At 47.7% G+C, this 20,580-nt stretch overlaps 1 long non-coding RNA gene across 1 annotated transcript in view; it reads left to right on the top strand.

Moving 5' to 3' along the window:
• Positions 1 to 15,019, top strand: part of LOC146830718 (uncharacterized) — a 210,360-nt gene extending 195,341 nt beyond the window's left edge. The window contains exon 4 of the long non-coding RNA XR_014961477.1: positions 14,617 to 15,019. This is a non-coding gene — a long non-coding RNA (uncharacterized LOC146830718). The remainder of the gene's footprint in view (positions 1 to 14,616) is intronic.
• Positions 15,020 to 20,580: the final 5,561 nt, after the last annotated feature.

Below are 20,580 nucleotides of genomic sequence, written 5' to 3'. Positions count from 1 at the left end.
CCAATGACTATAATGCGGCCCAGGCTCGGTGGGCGGCCCTTGGGAACATGATCGCAAAGAGAGATATTGCGCAGCTTTGGAGTTCCCAACGGCCTCCCACCGTGTCCGTATGGAATGAGAACATGGACTGGTGCATGTTCAGGGAGAAGACGGTGTATGTGGCTCGTGGTAAACCGGGGGCGTGGGGTAGAATCTGGGGTCAGTGGAATGTGTATCGAGGGACTATCTGTTCTCCCCCCCTGGTGGATACGTCTGAGGTTGCCTTGTCCCCCTGATCCTTGAGGGTTCCTTGCTTACTTTGTTCATCTGAGTATAGACTTGGTTTTCCCGTGGCCCCCCCCCTCCCTCTCAGACCCCCCCTTTTATTGACCACCCTAGGGTGGTCCTATGTGGAGTTCCTCTGCTATGGTTAGACGCCCTTTCAATGTTTTTCGCCTTGCTTTTTGTTTTTCTTTATTTTGGTTGATAGTTATGTAAAAAGGGTGGATCCTGACTTCCTTTATGTGCAGCCTGATCTCCTGTCATTTAGCGGAGCCCCTGCGGGCCAGTCATTGTTTTTGAACTGCTTGATCATTTCTGCATACTAGCGGCCGGCCCAGGAGGTTGTAGGCCCGTGCTTGTACCCTTTTTCTCTGCACAATAACATTTTTGAAAAAAAAAAAAAAAAAAAAACCTTGCAAATTCACTTCAAAAACCATAGGTTTCACACATGTTATAGTAGCTGGACATTTCACTCGTAAAAAAACAATGAAATTACCCCGTTATAGATAGTGCTGGCAACTATAACTCACGCGACCGCAATCCTCTGCTGATGACGTCAGATATTACATCACTGATGACATATGTGTCTTTCTGAAAAATAAATAATAGGAATATATGTATAGCTAAAGATTAATGGAAGAAGACATGGGTAAATAAGTGTCTAAATACAGTGATGTAATATCTGACGTCATCAGCAGAGGATTGCGGTCGCGTGAGTTATAGTTGCCAGCACTAACTATAACGGGGTAATTTCATTGGTTTTTTACGAGTGAAATGTCCAGCTAACTATAACATGTGTGAAACCTATGGTTTTTTAAGTGAATATATATATATATATATAAATATATACTTGAAGATGAAGGATCACAAGAAAACAACAGCCAGCCAGGGCAAAAATCTGGATCCCAAAGGATACAATAAGTCACAAAGAAATAAAATATCCAAGAAAGAAGTGACTCAAACAGATAGATTCACCAAAGAACAAAAATATATTCCCACTACAATGTTTCAGCTTCCGCCTTCCTCAGGTAGTACAAGATGGATTGCTCTATGGCTGCACAGATGACACAGCTGAATTTTCAAAAAGCATCATGAGTGAAGATTCCATTTGGAATGTGGAACCAATGCAGTCTTCAGAGCTCTTGAGATATGCAGTAATCAGGTTGTGTTGTTAGTAATGTTCAGTCCATCTGGATGCCGTGACTGTAAACAGTACATCCTAAAGTTTTCCCTGAAGTCCAGTAGTTCTTCCTTTGAAACATGTTCCACGGGGAAAATCTTCAAATCTGATAGTAAATGATCCACAAGGTTAAAATGATTGGCTACAGGTTGGTCAATTTTCTTATTAATTATTGCCGATTTGTGGTTCCTGAATCGTGTACGGAAATCATTCACTGTTTGGCCTATATACTGTTTTTTACAGCTTTGCCGTTGGCACTGAATCACATAAAGCTGTAATCAACGGCAAAGCTGTAAAAAACAATATGTAGACCAAACAGTGAATGACCTCCGTACACGATTCAGGAACCAAAAATCGGCTATAATTAATAAGAAAATTGACCAGCCTGTAGCCAATCATTTTAACCTTTGGATCATTCACTATCGATTTGAAGATTTTCCGCGTGGAACATGCTTCAAAGGAAAAACTACTGGACTCCAGGGAAAACTTCTGGATGTACCGTTTCAAATCACTGCATCCAGATAGACTGAACATTACTGACAACACAACCTGATTACTGCATGTCTCAAGAGCTCTGAGGACTACATTGATTCCACATTCCAAATGGAATCTTCACTCATGATGGTTTTTGAAAATTCAGCTGTGACATCTGTGCAGCCACAGAGCAAACCATCTTGTACTACCTGAGGAAGGCGGAAACTAAAACGTTGTAGTGGGAAAATATTTTTGTTCTTTGGTGAATCTATCTGTTTGAGTCACTTCTTTTATATATATATATATATATATATATATATATATATATATCCAAAAAGCACACACGCCACTCAGCAGCAGCGCGAAACCGACCACACCAGCGTGCTTTCTAAAATCCTTTATTCCGGGCAAAACAGCATGACGCGTTTCGAGGTCAGGTACCTCTTAATCATATGCACAGTTGGGAGGGTGGGATCGTCAGCTATTTCAAACGTAACTTAAAACATTGAAAAAGGACTACTGTCAATTCATTTAAAGAGGCAGTCTATTTTAGCATTTTCATTTTATCATTGTTGTCACGGTATAGAGTACTCGGCATATTCTTTAGTTATAATACAAGAATAGTTTCTTTTAGATGTTTCAAAGTTCACCGTGACATTCGTACATGGTTTTTCCCTCTATTATCGGACTGCAAAGCCCACAATGCCTCTCTATTACTCTCCAATGTAGATTTTGGCAAAACTTCACAAGTGTCACTGTTTGCCTCCCAAAGCCTTTCAATTGGTCAAGTACCTTGTTATGGCTGCATCCGATGGCCACAGCGACACTGTAAATTTCACAACCACCCTAGTTCCAACATGTTCTTCCTTGCCTCTTATGGAGTAAAATTCATCCACACGACGTGCTAAAGGGAAATTCCTCTTGCAGACTCTGGCTGATTTAAATGTTCACATCCTCGGTGAGGTGGGCCTCTCACAGTGGCCCTTCCATTTAACCTTTGTCCATGACACTTATTTCAGCCGGCGGGTGCCCCTTACGTAAATCCAAACAAAGTCTGACAACTTGTGAAGTTTTGCCAAAATCTACATTGGAGAGTAATAGAGAGGCATTGTGGGCTTTGCAGTCCGATAATAGAGGGAAAAACCATGTACGAATGTCACGGTGAACTTTGAAACATCTAAAAGAAACTATTCTTGTATTATAACTAAAGAATATGCCGAGTACTCTATACCGTGACAACAATGATAAAATGAAAATGCTAAAATAGACTGCCTCTTTAAATGAATTGACAGTAGTCCTTTTTCAATGTTTTAAGTTACGTTTGAAATAGCTGACGATCCCACCCTCCCAACTGTGCATATGATTAAGAGGTACCTGACCTCGAAACGCGTCATGCTGTTTTGCCCGGAATAAAGGATTTTAGAAAGCACGCTGGTGTGGTCGGTTTCGCGCTGCTGCTGAGTGGCGTGTGTGCTTTTTGGATTTATGAGGTGTCTGACACACCTGTAACCGGCCCCGACTCAGTAGGCTGTGGAGCTCCAGTTGTCAGACTTTGTTTGGATATATATATATATATATATATATATATATATATATATATATATATATATCCAAACTAGCAGGTGAGCCCCAAAGGAAAGAATCCTATATATATATTATCTACTGGCGGTCGCCAGTAGATAGTTATAGTTAGGACCGTGTTTCCATAGGAAATCTCAAAATTCTATTTTGAATAACTTTGGCGCCGGTTGACGAATCTTCGCGAAATTTTCAAAACTAATGGGGCGCTCCGCTCAGCTCCTACCCTGAAAGTCTCGGGGGGATTCGTCAAGCGGGGGCCGAGAAAAAAGGGGGGTCCCAAAACACGTTTTCCCCATGCATTTTCGAATAGGACATTTAGTCGAAGGTACAGCCCGAACGGCTGAACAGAATTACTTGGAATTTGGCAGAGAGGTAGTCCTCAGGTCAGGGATGTGCCTTTTGCATATATGGAGTCAATTTGTTCAGTAGTTCCAGAGAAAATTGCATTAAAAAGCACATACATATCTATAGCCGCGCACCGTGCGCGCATCGTTCGCGCACCCTAACGTGCGCGAGCGTAATTCTGATTGGTTGTTACATGTCAGTCAACGTTCGAATCGGTCGAAATCAGGAAGTGTCGGCCACCATTTTGTTTGTTTTCAGTGCGAGAGTGGAAAAGGAAGGTGGCGAACGTGTAAAAGGGGGCAGGGTAAAGAGTTCATGACCCCCTAGCCTTGGTCAGGGGGTCCCTGAAGGACCCCGAAGGCAGAAAAAAACATTTACATTTTTTTTTAAATCGCGGGGGTGCGCGCATGGTGAAAAACCATAATTTTTTTTTTTAATACTTTGTCTATTGAAAAATAAATATATAAAAAAAAAATAATTCATACATAACTTAGCATTTAAAAAACCATACAAATTCACTGAAAAAACCATAGGTTTTACACACGTTATAGTTAGGAATTAGCATTTAAAAAACCTTGCAAATTCACTTAAAAAACCATAGGTTTCACACATGTTATAGTTAGGTGGATATTTCACTCGTAAAAAACCAATGAAATTCCCCCGTTATAGTTAGTTGAGATAACTATAACTTGCGCGACCGCCACTCTATCACAAGGATGATGTCATCAGTGATGTCATGAGTGATGCCACTGACCATGTCATGAATGATGTAATATGTGACATCATGAGCAGAGGATTGTGGGCGCGCGAGTTATAGTTATCTCAACTAACTATAACGGGGGAATTTCATTGGTTTTTTACAAGTGAAATATCCACCTAACTATAACATGTGTGAAACCTATGGTTTTTTAAGTGAATATATATATATATATATATGGTCCACCAAAGAGTTTTACACCGCACTTCAGGAATTTACATATGCAATAGTGTTTTTTTAGTGCCCATCCATTGCCACACAGCACACCATCACCAACGCGTTTCAACTAATAAGTCTTGATCACAGGAACATTTCTCCTAAAAACTATAGTCAAAATGCAGTTATAGTTATGAATTAAAATCGAAAATACCTATATATATTTCACAGTGCTGGTCGCCACTGTGCAGTTATAGTTATGTCAGAGTTTCAATGGAAAGAGAATCTATGCTTTGCTAATAACTTTGGGGCATTTAACAATCTAGATGAAACATTCATGAAGTGCCAATTTTGCTTTTTTTTTTAAATAGTCCATTCTGATTGGCCGAGGGAGCTTTTTCTCCCATTGGTCATTTTGGTACCACAGTATCATTGTTGCTATCACGGTACAGAATGATATTATTGGCTGACTGTAATACTTAAGAAAATGTTGCAACCAACCATCACAGGACTTGAAAACTCGATCCCCAAGTGAAGGTAACATTTTCAACAGGCAACATGAAAGGGTGGTAGCGGGTTCCCAAAGGGGCCCTCCCTTAAGTTAATTATCCCCAAAATAATCATTTTAGGCTGCTGGTACAGTGGAACCAGCAAACGGTACAATTATACTCGGCGAGGTTCGCTGTGGTACCAATCCTGGTACTGCAATCCCAAAAACATAAACAAATTATATGGTTCTGGTCATATACATATACATAGACCTGGTCACAAGCATAGACCAGTCCCTGTGGCCAGCTGCCACTATGATGTCTGTAGGCCGTGTACAGTGGGGGTTGGCTGTTTGCAGTGTGTTTGGCAAAGGCCCAAGTCACTGTTGCATACTGCTGAAGGCTGTGCACAGCGAAGGGTTGGGAGCAGGGCCTTGCTACATTCATGACCTGTTCGTGGCATTTTATACATGTGGACCACAAAGTCTTAATTGAAGTGGCGGGGCGTGGCCGGATGGCGATGGAGCAGGAAGCCTAAACCGGAGCTCCTGCGGGTGATCCTCCATACAAGCTCATCCTGACCGCTATAGGGGAGCCCTCAACATAAATCTCCCACCTTCCGACTTGTGAAAGACAGGGGCACCGGGACGGGAGGGCCTGACGGTCGGGATGGGAAAGCACATCTTCACAGCCAAATCGTGCCGGATGGAGGACCCGCGAGGTTAACTAAGATGGCGCCCGTGGTCTGAGCCCCGGCTCCCAAGGAGGCGGCACACAGTGGAGCCAACTGAGGGTCCGGATCAGCGGGGCACTAGATCTGCGGGACCTTGTGACTGTAGGAGAAAATAGGCATGAACCGCCGGTGAACCGGCTGTCACAAGTAGGAGGCGCGGACAGACAGAATGGCGCCCGGGGCCTGCGGACTACTCCCGGTGAGACGCCCAGTGACAGCCGACTACACAGCCACACTGTAGCGTGGATCTCAATCACCCGACGATAGAGAACTGGGCCCCACACAAAGAAAAGCAAGAAGGCGTAGTGGAGGGTCCCGGATGGCGACTACACAGCCGTGCGTGCCGGGCAGTTGTGGACCCGAGCGCGGCTGCGGGCATCCCCGGTACAGCACTTCGCGGGTCCCGCCGGCTAAGCACGGTAGCCCGATTGCCAGATGCGCTGCACCCTACCTGCCCGGCGCGGCTGGTGGGCCTAGTGATGCTGCTACTAGGCCCCTGTTAGAGCGGGCCGCACCAACTCCTGGGAGAGCCCACCTCCCGCTGCAGGAGCAGCGCAGCTGACCGGTGAGTGGGGGTTGCCTGGGACCACAGAGATTGCCCCCGAAGACCGGGACGCGCCTGCTGCAGTATCGACCCGCTTCCTCCCTGAGGCCTACGCGAGTGGCAGCCGGCTGAGCACGTTGTGATTGCACCTCATCCAAGGAGACAGACGGCTGAGCACCGGCCTACTTTGTTCTTGTTCCTGCGTCCTAAACACTGACGCATGCAAAATCCTCGGTCCTCGCGCTTACCACTTGGCCCTTCGTTTCAGGCACCACCGGGACAGAGCCACACCTTCCTATCGTGGCCTGGGTTACACTATCACCCGCAACGCCTCAATCCGGGTGCGATGTGTAGCACCAAGAGTAACGCAGAGCAGGGCTGCACACCCGACCCACAGAGAAACACTGCACAGCCATGCAGACTCAGGCCGGCCTAGATGACTCCTGACTGCAAGGAGGGGCATACGTACACTCCATCACTGCCACTACTTTGGTTCGCCTCCTCGCCTGCACCACCCGCTGCCTCATCAGTGCGCTGCCTCTGTGACTCCCAGCAAGAACCCGCACACCAAGCGCTCGACCCCAGCAGACTTTACTCCCTGGAGGGCCCTCTGCATAACCGGCATTAGAGCCAACTGACACCCTTACTAACCAGACTGCTCCCATACTCAACCCAACATGGGGAGAGTCAGCAAAAGACGGAATGTGGAGCAACAGGAGTCAGCAGGAGAAGAAACCAGAGAGTCGCGTACATGCACGGGGGCTCGAAGTGAAAAGAACGTGCCCCGTGACGACCTATCGGTATATGACATCCTGCAGGCCATAGAAACGTCACGGATGGCAGTAGAATCCAAAATAGACATGCTAAGAGGGGATATGGACCTCCTAAGGGCAGAACACAGGAAACTGGCTTACCGAGTCACGACAGTGGAAGGAGATGTTGGAGACCTGAAACTGCAAGTATCCACGTCCACCCGCAAAATCACAGACATCGAAAAAAGGATCCAGCAGCTGGAACAGCGAGCCAAGTACGCCGAAAATAGGGCAAGGTGCAACAAAATCAGAGTCATTGGGCTGCCAGAAAAAGTCGAGGGGAACAACATAGTGGCCTACCTCGAGAACTGGATCCGCACAGAGGTGTCAGAGGAGGGCCTGTCGCCATACTTTGCCCTCGAGCGGGTACACAGCGTTCCTGCCTGGGCACTCCCACCTGGGAGACCGCCAAGACCAGTGGTGGCTTGCCTCCTCTTCTACAAAGACAGAGACCATGTGCTGAGCCAAGCGCGACTCAAAGGCCAACTCAAAATTAAAAACAGCACTGTCCGGATCTTCCCGGATTTTTCCCGGGACATGCAGAGATAGCGAGCTTCCTTCGTCACGGCCAAACGGAAACTGCGCCAAATGGGGATGTCATACTCAATGGTGTTCCCAGCTAAACTCCGGATAGTGCACGCAGAGGAGACCAAGTTCTTTACCCCACCTCAAGACGTGTGGGACTCGATTGAGGAGCAGGGACTGCGAGACCGGAGGCATGAAGGCAGAGACCAGCCAGAGAAGGATCTCACGCGATCCCCTGGAAAAGGGGGGAAGCCCAAGTGCCACCCAACCCTAGAGGAAGCTCGCCGAGACAGGGGGAGTGCAGTTGCAGCAATAGTATTCCTGAGTACAACAGGCCCACGGGGCGCCTCCACCCTCTCAGGAGAGGAACAGAGAGACTCCGACTCTGAAACCAGCTCGAGCACCGTGGGGGATGCTAGCCAGACTATGCCAGAAGTGACTCCTACAACGGCGGACGACTTGATCTGACCAATACATGACATGCAAGTATTTGCTGGACACTTGAGCTCGGGGGGTGAGGCGCCATGACTAGCGGTTGATCTGAGTACAGGAGGGGCCCAGGATGGGCGCTACGAGGTCCAACCACTGGAAGGGCGGACCCGGGGGGCAGAGGGGAAGGCTTTCCTCCAGGCAAGCATTAGTCTAGCCACCACCCGAATGTCGGACACTTGTTCGTTTCTATGCCAGAGCGCAGTTTGGATGGGGGAGAGTTTCTCACTTGTCCTGGGAAGGGGGAGTTGGGGACGTTCTATTGTTTTAAGCTGGGGGCACTGCTGTCTATACCTACACGAGGACATGAGCTACAGCGAGAAGGTTCCCTTTACACAATATATGTCGCCGGAAGCCATGCGGAGGTGAGGGGGCCAGACGGAGGTAGAGAGGCTAATCTGTAATGCCAAATCAGAAGATATATAACCTCCTCTCTTGGAATGTCTGGGGGATGCAGTCTATGCAAAAAACGCTACAAAATTTTCTCCCACCTGAACAGGCAAAGGATCCATATAGCAATATTGCAGGAAATACACACATTGGCCTCCGAGGGGGCGGCACTACACCGTAGATGGAGAGGTCAGGCATACTATACTTCATTTTCGGCATTTGCCAGGGGGGGTCCTGGTATGGATCAGGGCAGGCGTCCACTTCCAGCACACCGGACACAAAGTAGATCCAGAGGGCCGCTATGTAGTGGTCACAGGGTGACTGGACGGGCAAGATGTCACGCTGATAAATATTTATGGCCCGAATGCGGAACAAGGATTATTCTTGGAACAACTGTCTGGAACCTTGACGCCATACATGACGGGGTCAATTATCATGGGGGGGGGATTTTAATTGTATTGCGGATCCGGCCCTTGACCGGTCCCACCCACCACTCCGGGATGGCCCAGTACACAGGACAGCTAGGACGTTCAGGGACTGGCAGTCTCACTGGGGGTTGGTGGACACGTGGAGACGCACACACTCACTAGAAAGGGAATATTCCCACTTACATGACTTACATGTCCTCCTAGACACCTTCTTATGCTCCCTGGACATGCACGCACGGCTACACGGCACGGAATACCTCACTCGAACAGTGTCGGACTACAACCCAATACTGACTCGACTGCATTGGGGGGCCCAGCAGCAACCCATCCCCACATGGCGTCTTAAGCCCGAGGCACTAGAGGACCAAGTGTTCCTACATGAGATCAGGGGCCATATCATTACATATTTTGCTGACAATGCACAGTCCACAGACTCCAGAGTGACAGAGTGGGAGGCCTTTAAGGCTGTAATCAGCGGGAGATGCATGGCGCTATCAATAGGGGTACGACGAATACTACTTACAGACGTGGAATGGGCTGATCGAGCACTGAGGGAGGTGGAACTCTGACGCCCGAATCACCACAAACTCCACCAGGAGTTGCTAGAGGTGAAGGAAGAGGTGGTCGTGCAGGAAGAAAGATTACAGTGCTTTGACTTTCAAGCCTATATGGACAGAACGCATGCTGAGCGGGACAGGGCGGGCAGATTGCTGGCGTGGCTGGCTAACCCCACCCGCAGGGGGAACACAATCATGGAGCAAGCGGACCAGAGGGACAATCCCTATACCAACAAGATGATATCAACAATAGGTTCCACAGCTACTATGAGCAGCTCTACAAGAGCTCTGGGCCCCGGACGGGACGGGGAAATAGAGGAATATTTGGCAGATCTTCAGCTACATAACCTGACAGAAGAGGAAGCAGACCAATTAGGAGACAGAATATCTGAACGGGAAAGTCAGGTGACCATTAAGGAACTGGCGAGAGGGAAAACCCCGGGCACAGACGGGCTCCCCAAGGAATTCTACGCCACATACGTAGAAGAACTGGCCCCCAAACTAGCGGAGATGTATGTGGAGGCAGGGGAGAGGGGCCACTTGCCAGGCACCACTAGAGAGGCGATGGTAATCCCGCTGCTGAAGCCCGACAAGTCCCCCCTGGAGTGTACGGCGTATAGACCCCTGTCGATGCTAAATACAGACTTTAAAATTCTAAGTAAGCTACTGGCAATGCAGTTGCTCCTATACATGACGTCTCTGGTGCACCAGGACCAGGTAGGCTTCATTCCCCGCAGGAACACAACTCTGAACATATGCCGCCTGTTGTCCATTATTGTGCTCGGGGCGACGGAAGATCGGGCAGGGACGGTGTTTGCCATCGACATGGAAAAGGTATTTGATAGCATTGAGTGGAGGTTCCTGTATGCTGTCTTAACCAAAATGGGCCTTGGACCGGGGTTCCTGTGCTGGGTGCAGCTGCTATATGCTGATCCAGTGGCGAGAATCCGCACAGGGTGCATGATATTCGAACAGTAGTGGAGAGGGGCAGGCGCCAGTGGTGTTCCCTCTCCCCACTACTGTTTGCCCTGGCCATGGAACTATTAGCATGCGTGGCCAGATCTGACGGGGCTTACCTCGGGCTCCAGTTGGGGGAGCAGAGGCACCATATACCGTTATACGCAGACTACCTCTTACTATTCTTAAAACACGCGGGGGAAGACATGCCAGGGGCAAAGACTATGATGGAAGAGTTTGGATCACTGTCGGGCCTTCGAGTAAACTGGCAGAAGTCCAGATTATTCCTCCTAGTGGAAGACATGCAGCCGCCTGCGAACTTAGGTGATCTGCGATGGGAGACCCGATGCTTCCGCTTTCTGGGAGTGCGCATCTTCCACACCATAGAGGATGTGAAAGAAGGAAACACTGCACTTGCTCAAGGATAACATGACATTCTGGGGAAAGCTTCCCCTCTCAGTGATGGGCCGCATCTCCCTAATCCAAATGGTGGCTCTCCCTCGGCTGCTGTACCTCTTCGCCACGCTTCCGCTGTGGATATCAGCGGCTTGGTTCCAGGAGCTGAACTTCTGCCTGTCAGCATTCATATGGGGTGGACCGGAGGAGAGTTGCCCTTAACACCCTAAAAAGACTTAGGTCAGAGGGGGGCCTAACCGTGCCTGATATGGAGGCATACTATCTGGCAGGGCAGCTGCAGAGGTTCACGCAGTGGGTGGCGGGGAGCATAGAGCCGGACAGGGGGGTGCCACCCTTCGCCCCAGATAAACTGAATGTGCCCCGCACCCTACTCGGGACTGCTAAACCTCAGCAGGTCCGCAGTAACAAGCATAGAGTGATACGATGGTGCTGGTATCAATGCCTGCAGAAAACTAGGTCAAAACGCCCATATTCACCAGAAATGGAGTTGACGCTGCTGGGGACCCTTCCCCATGGGGCACAATGGCGGGGGATAGTCGATTGGGTACAGGCAGGAGCCACGAAGGTGGGAGATCTCTACTGGGATGGGGATCTACTCTCCTTTGAGGAATTCAGCGCCGACTGGGATATACCACAAGGGCATTTCCTACTCCACGGGGCAGTTACAGGAGCCATGAGGCAACACTGGGGAACGGGTACGAATGAACCACCACAACACGCCACCTGTGAATATATAAGTCTCGCTGGGGGGACTATCAAAGCTGTTGCATGCCTCTACAGGGCTATAGGATGGGACTCGATACAGCCACTGGATTGGTTGAGAAACCAATGGGGGAAAGACATTGACAGACCACTGGAAGACAAGGACTGGGAGAACATACTAGTACGGACAACCAAAGTATCCCGAAACGCCCGCTTCAGCCTGATTAGCATTATATACCTCACCAAGCATACATAACCCCAGAACGTATCAATCGATACTTTGCTAGGGAGGACGCCAGGTGCCCGAGATGTAATACACAAGGGCCAACTTTTATTCACATGATATGGAGCTGTACCTCCGCAACGCACTACTGGCAGGAAATAACACGGGAGACAGCTAGAATAATCGAGAGGGTAATCCCCTGTACACCGGACCATGTCTTGCTTAGTCTGTTTCCACAAACTGCCAAAACTAGGACCACGGACAGGTTCCAAGATCTCACCTTTATACTCGTGAAGCAAGAAATCACTAGTAGCTGGAAGAATCCGGACGGCCCCTAATGTACACAGATGGAACCGAGAGCTGGTGAAATGGGCTGGGTGCGAGAGCAGGGTCCTGCTTAGAAATGCGAGGTGGGGAGTGTGCAAGTTGAAAAGAGCTAGGGCGTGGGAGGTGCTGATGGAAGACCTAAAGAGAGATGGTCGGGCATCTCAAGCCTCCACCTCCGAGAGACCGCCACAACAAGAGAACCCCCAGAGGCTAGGTTAGGATGGGGTATTACTGCAGATCCCGAGAGATGGGGATATATAACATATTTACACATGGGAGGGCAGGGATCTGGAACTGAGGCACCTGCGAAATGCCAACACACCGCAAGGTACATGGCAGGCGACTTTCTGATTTCAATAGATGCAGTTGGGAGACAGCAGTGTGGGGCGGGAGGGGGAACGGTGGGGGGGAAACTGAGGCCTGTTTGGAAGAATCCTTACCGGGCAAGGTTATATGACAGATGGAACTCTGACTCATGAATGTAGGAGTATGTATAATATGTAATGTGATGCACTGAACATGACCATGCTTTGCATTTACTTGTATCGCAATCAGCGGAATAGCTGAATGACATGTAAAAGGCAATAAAGTTTGTTTAAAAAAAAACCAAAGTCTTAATTGAAGTGCTCCTTTCATGCATGGGTATTAGAAACACCATATTAAATTTCTTCAGTGCTACCCTTCTGTCGAGAAATAATTTGTATAGATGGAATCCACCAGATCTCCACAAATTCCTGTTTTCAGTGGGCATATACAGAGATCCGTTCTTGCTCACATGCTGTTCAACATTTACATGGAACCTGTAGGAGCACCAATCAGCCAACAAGACATTAACATCCACCATTATGGTGGCTACACCTGTTTCTAGGATAATAGCAGAAAGTATTCAGAAATACGCAGAAACAAATTGGTTCCAGCAAAACTGCTGCACCACAATAACAATTCCTATGAACTTCTGATTCGTGGTCTAGCCCCTCATTCTTTCAGACATTAACAAAAACATCGCAGTGTACACTGGCCTTCCAAATCTTCTTTGACAACATTCAAAAGTATTCTTCACCCAGCGATGAAACTAGTAAACAACTAAAGAAAGTTTGCGCACATCTCCACTACATTGAAAGAATTGCATTGGCTCTCATCCACTGCCAGCATACTCTTCAAAGTCTGTTGTGTGATCAGCAAAGTGCTACCTCTGAGTAAACCCGAAAGACGTCCTTCTAAACTCAGGGTATTCAGCGAGGCACACATCCCATATGGGGCTGTTGACCCTAAAGACTCATGCAAAATGCACTTTCTAACAGGCATCCTCTGCATAGGGACTTGTACTTTGGAAACATCTCCCTATGCCTTTGTCCTTTGTTGATGCAAATCAGGAAAGGTCTCAAAGCCCACCTGTTCACAATCTTTCTACCATGCTACACTTTATCCCTTCCCTCCATCACCTGTCCACACTGTGATGATCTGTTTCAGAGTTTTCTACCCATTGTGAACTCCAACTGGGATCTCTTATTGTAAACATGACTGCAGGTCTTTGCATGTTGGCTCGTTCTCTGGTGCAATGTTCAGTACTCCACTGCAGTTTTGGACCAGGTTTTGCAAAATATAAGCACTGATTTCCATACAATTGAATTCTCAGCAACGTATATTTCAGTGGAATGCTATGCATGAGAATATAGAGTCACCTAGTAATGAAGAGGGCTGCTTACCATAATGAATCTTGCTTTGGGCTAATACAATGTCTGTCCCTTTATATATAAGTTCATCAAGTCTCATTGTATGGTTGTCCAACACCCACCAGGAGTAGAGATGATTCTTCTGCTCATTCAAAGAACCAACTGACAAACTCAATGGGTAAATTAGTGAATTAGGGCATCGTGCACACTGACATCAGAGGTAAAATCAGGGCAGAGGACGCTAAAGATGATCTGGGCGCTTTTAGAGGCAGGGCCAAGGAGAGGATACCTTACGCTTACATTTCAACCTGAATATTCAATTTTGCTCTTTTCATTCAACATAGCAAAATGCATACATCCCTGACATCAATTCACTTTAAAGTACTTTTGACATCACAGAGTTGACTAAATTCCTAGCTATTCTGTGATATACTCTTTTCCCACAGAATTAAAAGGTTTTGTTGAAGGCAAGTATTGTTTGATGTTAAAATGTTGAAACTAGACAAGACTGATTCAATTTTTGACTCTTGTTGCCTTAAAAGTGATTTCTTTAATTTTACCACAACTGATACTAATCACATTTTCTTATTGTTTCAGATCTCTGACTTCTTTCACCAAAGTGAAGTAAGACTGCATCGGCCTTCATAGAGCTTCTGGAACCTGTTCTGAATTGACATGTCAATTATACACTACCAAAAATACCTCTCAATTCCATTGTCATCATTGTGTAGCACATCTGCTTCATTTATATTATCAACTTTAAATGTTTACAAATTGACCAAGGCATTTTCTTTGAAAAAATATATTAATCTTCATCGCTCTTTTTTTCCGCCTTTTCATGTTTCTGTTGTGCTCCCTGAACACTTCCTAAATACTAAACACACCAGTTCAAGAACTGAGCTTTTTTGTTCTTATTCCGCACACCTCTCTGTTTTCCATTAGATTTCAACATTCTACTGATTTTTCAACAGTTGTGTTATAAGTAAACATGCCAAAGCTGTCCAATGTGTCCTTTTTTTTAATACGTATAGGACCCCTAGCTGAGGTCTGATTTATTGATTTCTCCCTTCACAGTGGGCAAAGTTAACATGAAGTTTCAATAATAGGCTGACAACGTATTCATTTGGTCTAGTGCAGAATCAGCTTACAATCAATTGATTTATAATTTCCAGAAATGTGTTTTTTGTTTGGGTAATATGATTAATGAGGAACAAACTGAAATTATTACCTGGAATAAGAAACACAAGGATTTAGATTGGAGTAATCTGGTTGAACCACAAATGAGGTACCTAGGAGTGAAGTTAACCAGATTTGGAGGACTTAGTTAAGGGTAATTTCCATGATAAATGGGCCGAAATCAAACGTCTCTTAGATCTCAGGCAAAATCTTTCACATTCAATTACTGGATGGGTCAATTTTATATAATGAATATATTTTTTAATTGATATCATTGTATTAAAATGTAATTTTACCAAAGTTATTATTTCTCTTTCACACCTATCTGTAGATGTTCCGTCGCCCCTTTTTCAGAAATTGGAAGCTAGTCAAGTCAGTCCAAATAACAATGTAATCTCCTCTAAATCCATATTTGAATCTATTTTGTCCTTTATTAAATATCTAAATTCTAGCCAAACATTTCCGAATTTTGGGAGTACAGCGGTAACCCAAAAAATAATTAAAAAAAAAAAAGGAAAAGAAAATGTGGGTTAGGTGTCCTCAGGTGGTTGGGCATCCGTAGGGGGTTGGGTGCAGGGTCTGGATCATGCCAGGCCCTGTGATCAACACCCCTAACTGCACGTCGCTAAAGACCTGTGCAACAGGCAGTCGGCCACCTGCGGGGGGTTGGGCTGGCTAGGCCCTGTGGCCAATCCACCTGCTGAGCATACGTGAAGGCCGTGAACACCAGGGAGTTGGCAGCCTGTGGCAAGTTGGGACACAGGATTATCCTCTTGAGAACATTACATGACCCGCTATTTTAAGTCAAGAGTTTGACAGGCATTCATGTGCCACTGAAAACATACCTCCTGCCAGGCTCAGTAGAGAGCCCTCTGTACACTACACATAGTGCTGAGATGGACACAATGCGATACAACCATAAAGCCCTGCTTACATCCCCTAGATGGGATAGACCACCTTTACATGGGACATCCCTACATTCTACATTATTCAAAAATATGCAGTGCCTCAAAATCTTCAGTGAGGTTCTGGTTTTCAAACTCCAAAGCGTCTAGATAATGCCTTGTAGATTTTAAAGGAACTGAAAGCATTTTAATGATTTACAAAAGCATGTCATTTTCTTTACAAAGAGGCGTGTCATAGCAGATTAGATCAATCTACTATGATTTAGATGAGAAACAATCAGTGAACATGGGAAAGAAAACATTTCACAAGGTTTTGCAAGAAGAAGCTAAAGAGAGGTGACAGGTTACACAAGGCTGTTGACATTTATTTGATGGCTAGGTAGTGTGAAGAAGGAAGGCTTTGGATGGTAGCAGGGGGTGCATTAGAGAGGTAAAAGGGAACCATGGGAGAGACCAAAAACTGCAGGTATATGCTATATATGGTTCACCTGGGTTACCTTGGAATTCACATACTATTTAAAAGCGAAGTCGGCATCACCTCCTTTAGTTAGGTACTTTCTACATGGGGGGATGGGAAGTGTAGCATCCTAACACATTTCTGGTGTAAAACGCGTTTATTTATTTCCAGGGTTTATGTTAAGCTACCATCTCATTACAACCCAAGTTCTGGTGTCAACATGGGCTTCTATTGGAATTCTCACGGGCATATTATCAAGCCCATTATCGCCGCTTTAGCGGCAGTTTTCTGTAGCTAAAGCGGCGTTAATTTTAATGCAGTTTCTTGATAATATGCCCCCAAGATTGTTCTCAGTCCATACGTCGTGGGTTAGGGCAATAGAATCCAGAACTACTGTTAGGTCAGTCCCTCCTCCCCGCCGACCCACTGCAAACGTGGAATCTACCCCCTCCTGGGGTCCATGGAATGGCTGCACCTCCATTGTTGTGCATCCGTCTTTGTTGTTAACTGTCAGCGCTCCACAATGCCTTACTCTTCTGCCGGGTGGGTGGGTGGTCGACGACGCTCCTTTAATCCAGGCTGTACACCAAGGGGACAAAGAGAACGAAACCCCCCGTGGCATAGCCTTAAATAGCCTGCTAGGTTTCATTTCTTGCAAGTTTCATTTCTACGTCACCCCGTCCAGCCAACCCCCTTCTTTGTCCAGGGGACCCGGAGGAGGCTCAGCCCCGTGGCGCTACTAAGGGAGCCCGTCCCCTAGGCTCGGGGGGTGCCTGTCATAGTATGCGCACAACGTTACATTCCCTCCTCCCCAAATTCTGTCACCTTAGCCCCACTACGCCCAAGAACTCTCAGAATCAAGGTAGGTTGTCCACGGCTTAGCCTTTTATTCACATCAAGCCAAGGAATTAACCACAGACCATTACCAAGGAAAGTATCCTTCTTGGATATATAAGAATTATTCACAGCATCACACATTAGCTGCATCAACTTGTTAACAGCAGTAAGGAAATTAAGTACGACATTACATTTTAACTTTAACTCGGCTGTACACTAGAATAACTTGGCCATACATTTGAACTTTACACTTTAACTTTTTAACTTGGCTGTACACTAGAACTTGGCCGTACATTTGAACTTGGCCATCTAGGCCACCAATGTCCCACTCTGCTGCGCACATTGTGCAGGCAGGCCCCAACGCGCTACAGCCAACAGTTGCTCTTTAACTTTTTAACTCTGCCGTACACTAGAACTTGGCCGTACATTTCAACTTGGCCGTCTCGGCCACCAATGACCCACTCTGCTGCGCACATTGTTCCGGCAGGCCCCAACGCGCTATAGCCAACAGTTGCACAACTTGAGATCCAGGGCACCTCATAACGCACCAGCCCACCGGGGTACCTGCCCACAGGCAGCCTCCCCAAGATTGTTCTCAGTCCATATGTCGTGGGTTAGGGCAGTAGAGTCCAGGACTACCAGCAGATTAGTCCCTCCTCTCTGCCGACCCACTGCAAACGTGGAATCTATCCCTCCTGGGGTCCATGGAATGACTGCACCTCCATTGTTGTGCATCCATCTTTGTTGTTAACTGTCAGCGCATATCCATTTCAATACAGAATTTCCACATGTACCAGGGAATTTGTGCAATCATATATATGGGGTTAGATCTTATCTGCAAAAGTAGGTGAACACTAAAAAACTTCTAGGTTTGTGGGTATTTATGTACCCTTGTAGTTAGCAGCCCCAGGAGTTAGTCACACATTTATTCCAGTCAAGGGCAGGAGTAAGCAGATTACTAGAGCAGGAACCAACCAGGAGCACACCCAAGTTTAATGGGGGTGCAGTCGAAGGGGTTCCTCCGGAAAAAAATTCCAATGGGAAAACATGTTAAATGCAGGTGCACTTTGGCATCAGATTTCTGTATGTAGAATTGTATATCTGCCCGAAATTCTACATACGTCCTTTTTAAGAATGCAAGTTCTCCATGTCTAAGGGAGTTAGGGGCAACTGGACAATCCTTGTAAGAAACATGTTCTGGTGCCTCTGGAAGCTGCAGCGTTTAGGTGCTAGTCAAGCCCACTGAAATGCCTAGTATTTCAGTTTTAGGCTTTCTGAGCGGGAGTGATCCAGTCATGCTCTATTGGGCTGAGACCACCTTCAAGCACGCAGCTGACCTGGAGTGCGCCGGAGGTGGCCGCAGATTTGTGTGGTGAGAGGCACTAGGGCCATAAGAAGTGGGCCTAGCTGTTCCCTCTCCTAGTGGACACTTTTGAGGTAAGAGTGGGGTAGAGACGCCGTGAAACCTTGCAGGCTGCGGGTGCCAGTCGGCTCCCAGTTCGGTGAGCAGGAGGCCTACTGGGCCTGAAACGGTTGGCTCGGAGGGGAACTGAACAGCCACGACCACGCACCGAGCATAATCGCGCCGCAAAGATTTGGTAGCGGCGGCTAGGGAATCCACGGGGCCTGGACTGATCAGGCCCCGTGCCCGGTTGCCGAGCGCGGCTCCGACCGGGTCCGAAAGGATACTCCGAGTACACGACCAGTGGTCGGCCTTAAGACCAGAGACCCTCACCCCACTGGACAGTGACTGCCCAGATCGGTCCCGGCAGAACCCGAGAACGGCCCCCCCTGAACTGTTGTGCCTAGGGCGCAAGAGAAGTGGGCCTGAGACAGTGCAGCCGGCCTGAGTCTAGATCGCAAGTGATATAAGACCGTGAGAAGCAGGCCGAGCATACCAACCCCCCGGCCGATGCACAGAAGACAAGGTCAGTGTTCCCAGGAGAGGGAGGGGACAAAGTACCTTGGCCGCTGCAGGGGCTACTTGGCCCCCGAGATAGAACATAAAACTCTCGCCAGACCCACAGAATTGAGCTGGATGCCCTGGGCCTGGGAGATTGAGGATGAAAGTATAGAGGTCGAGAAGATGGCCCCTCCCTGGTCAGGCCCAGAACCTCAGAGCCGCGCTGGAGGTGACCTCCCTTGGAACTGGGTGCTCGGCCACGGTGGGAGTCAGTCAGACCCAAACAGCTATTAGAACCCGGCGAGCGTGGAAGATGTGGCGCTCCTTTCCGAAGGATATAGCGGTAGACAGGGAAACGTGCCAGAGAAACCACTGGACTACTGTCGAGCCCGGCGGACCGGGCGGGGTGCGCTGCGCAATCCGGACATGGCGTCTAATAAAAACAAGAAGGACCGCTCAGTTAAAGATCTCCTCCTTAAGTCTGGCACCACCAATACAGACATAGCCCCCTCTGCATCGGGGAGTGCCATGGGCCTGGAAGTAGGAGACACAGAGGCCCCAGTGACACGCTCCTTTCTACATACTATGAAGAAGGAGTTAGCCCAAGAGATTGAAGAGGTTCGGAGGCACCTGGACTCGGTGGGAGAGAGAGTAGACGTGCTGGAGACACAGGCCACCACCAGGGATAAAGAGATAGACCACATTCAACAGGAGGTCCTCCGCTTGAGGGAACAGCACCTGGATTTCCAGGAACATGTGGAGGATCCCAAAAATCGCTCCCAACGTAACAACATACGTATCTGGGCAGTCCCTCAGGGGGCGGAGGGCCAGAAATTGAGGCATATGTTGAGGAACTCTTCCGCTTCATTCTGAGAGCACCGTCGGACCGACGGATCAAGCGAGATCGAACGCACAGGGTGGGGCCAAGGAGATCGGCCTGGCCCCCCCAGCAGACATCCTCACGTGCATCCATGATTTTCAGCTCAAGGAACAAATTCTCTGGGAGGCCAGAGACAAGCACCCCATCGAGTTACAGGACTCCTGACCCCTTCTGTTTCAGGACTTAGCTGCCTCCACACTGCAAAAGAGGAGAGAGTTCAGGCCAATCACAACTCACCTGTGCTCCTCCGAGGTCCCCTATTCCTGGGGTCACCCTGTTAGGTTGATCTTTAAGTGGGACGGTAAGATGCACCAAATCCGTTCGTTGAAGGAGGCCAAACAGTTGTTGAACCTAACAGAGGATGACCAGAAATCAAGAACAGACCCCCAAGAGGTGGGAGATG

Source organism: Triturus cristatus, chromosome 5_1 (genome assembly GCF_964204655.1).
Source record: "Triturus cristatus chromosome 5_1, aTriCri1.1, whole genome shotgun sequence".
In the NCBI taxonomy this organism is placed as follows: Eukaryota; Metazoa; Chordata; class Amphibia; order Caudata; family Salamandridae; genus Triturus; species Triturus cristatus.
This window is presented reverse-complemented; position numbering and strand designations above follow the sequence as displayed.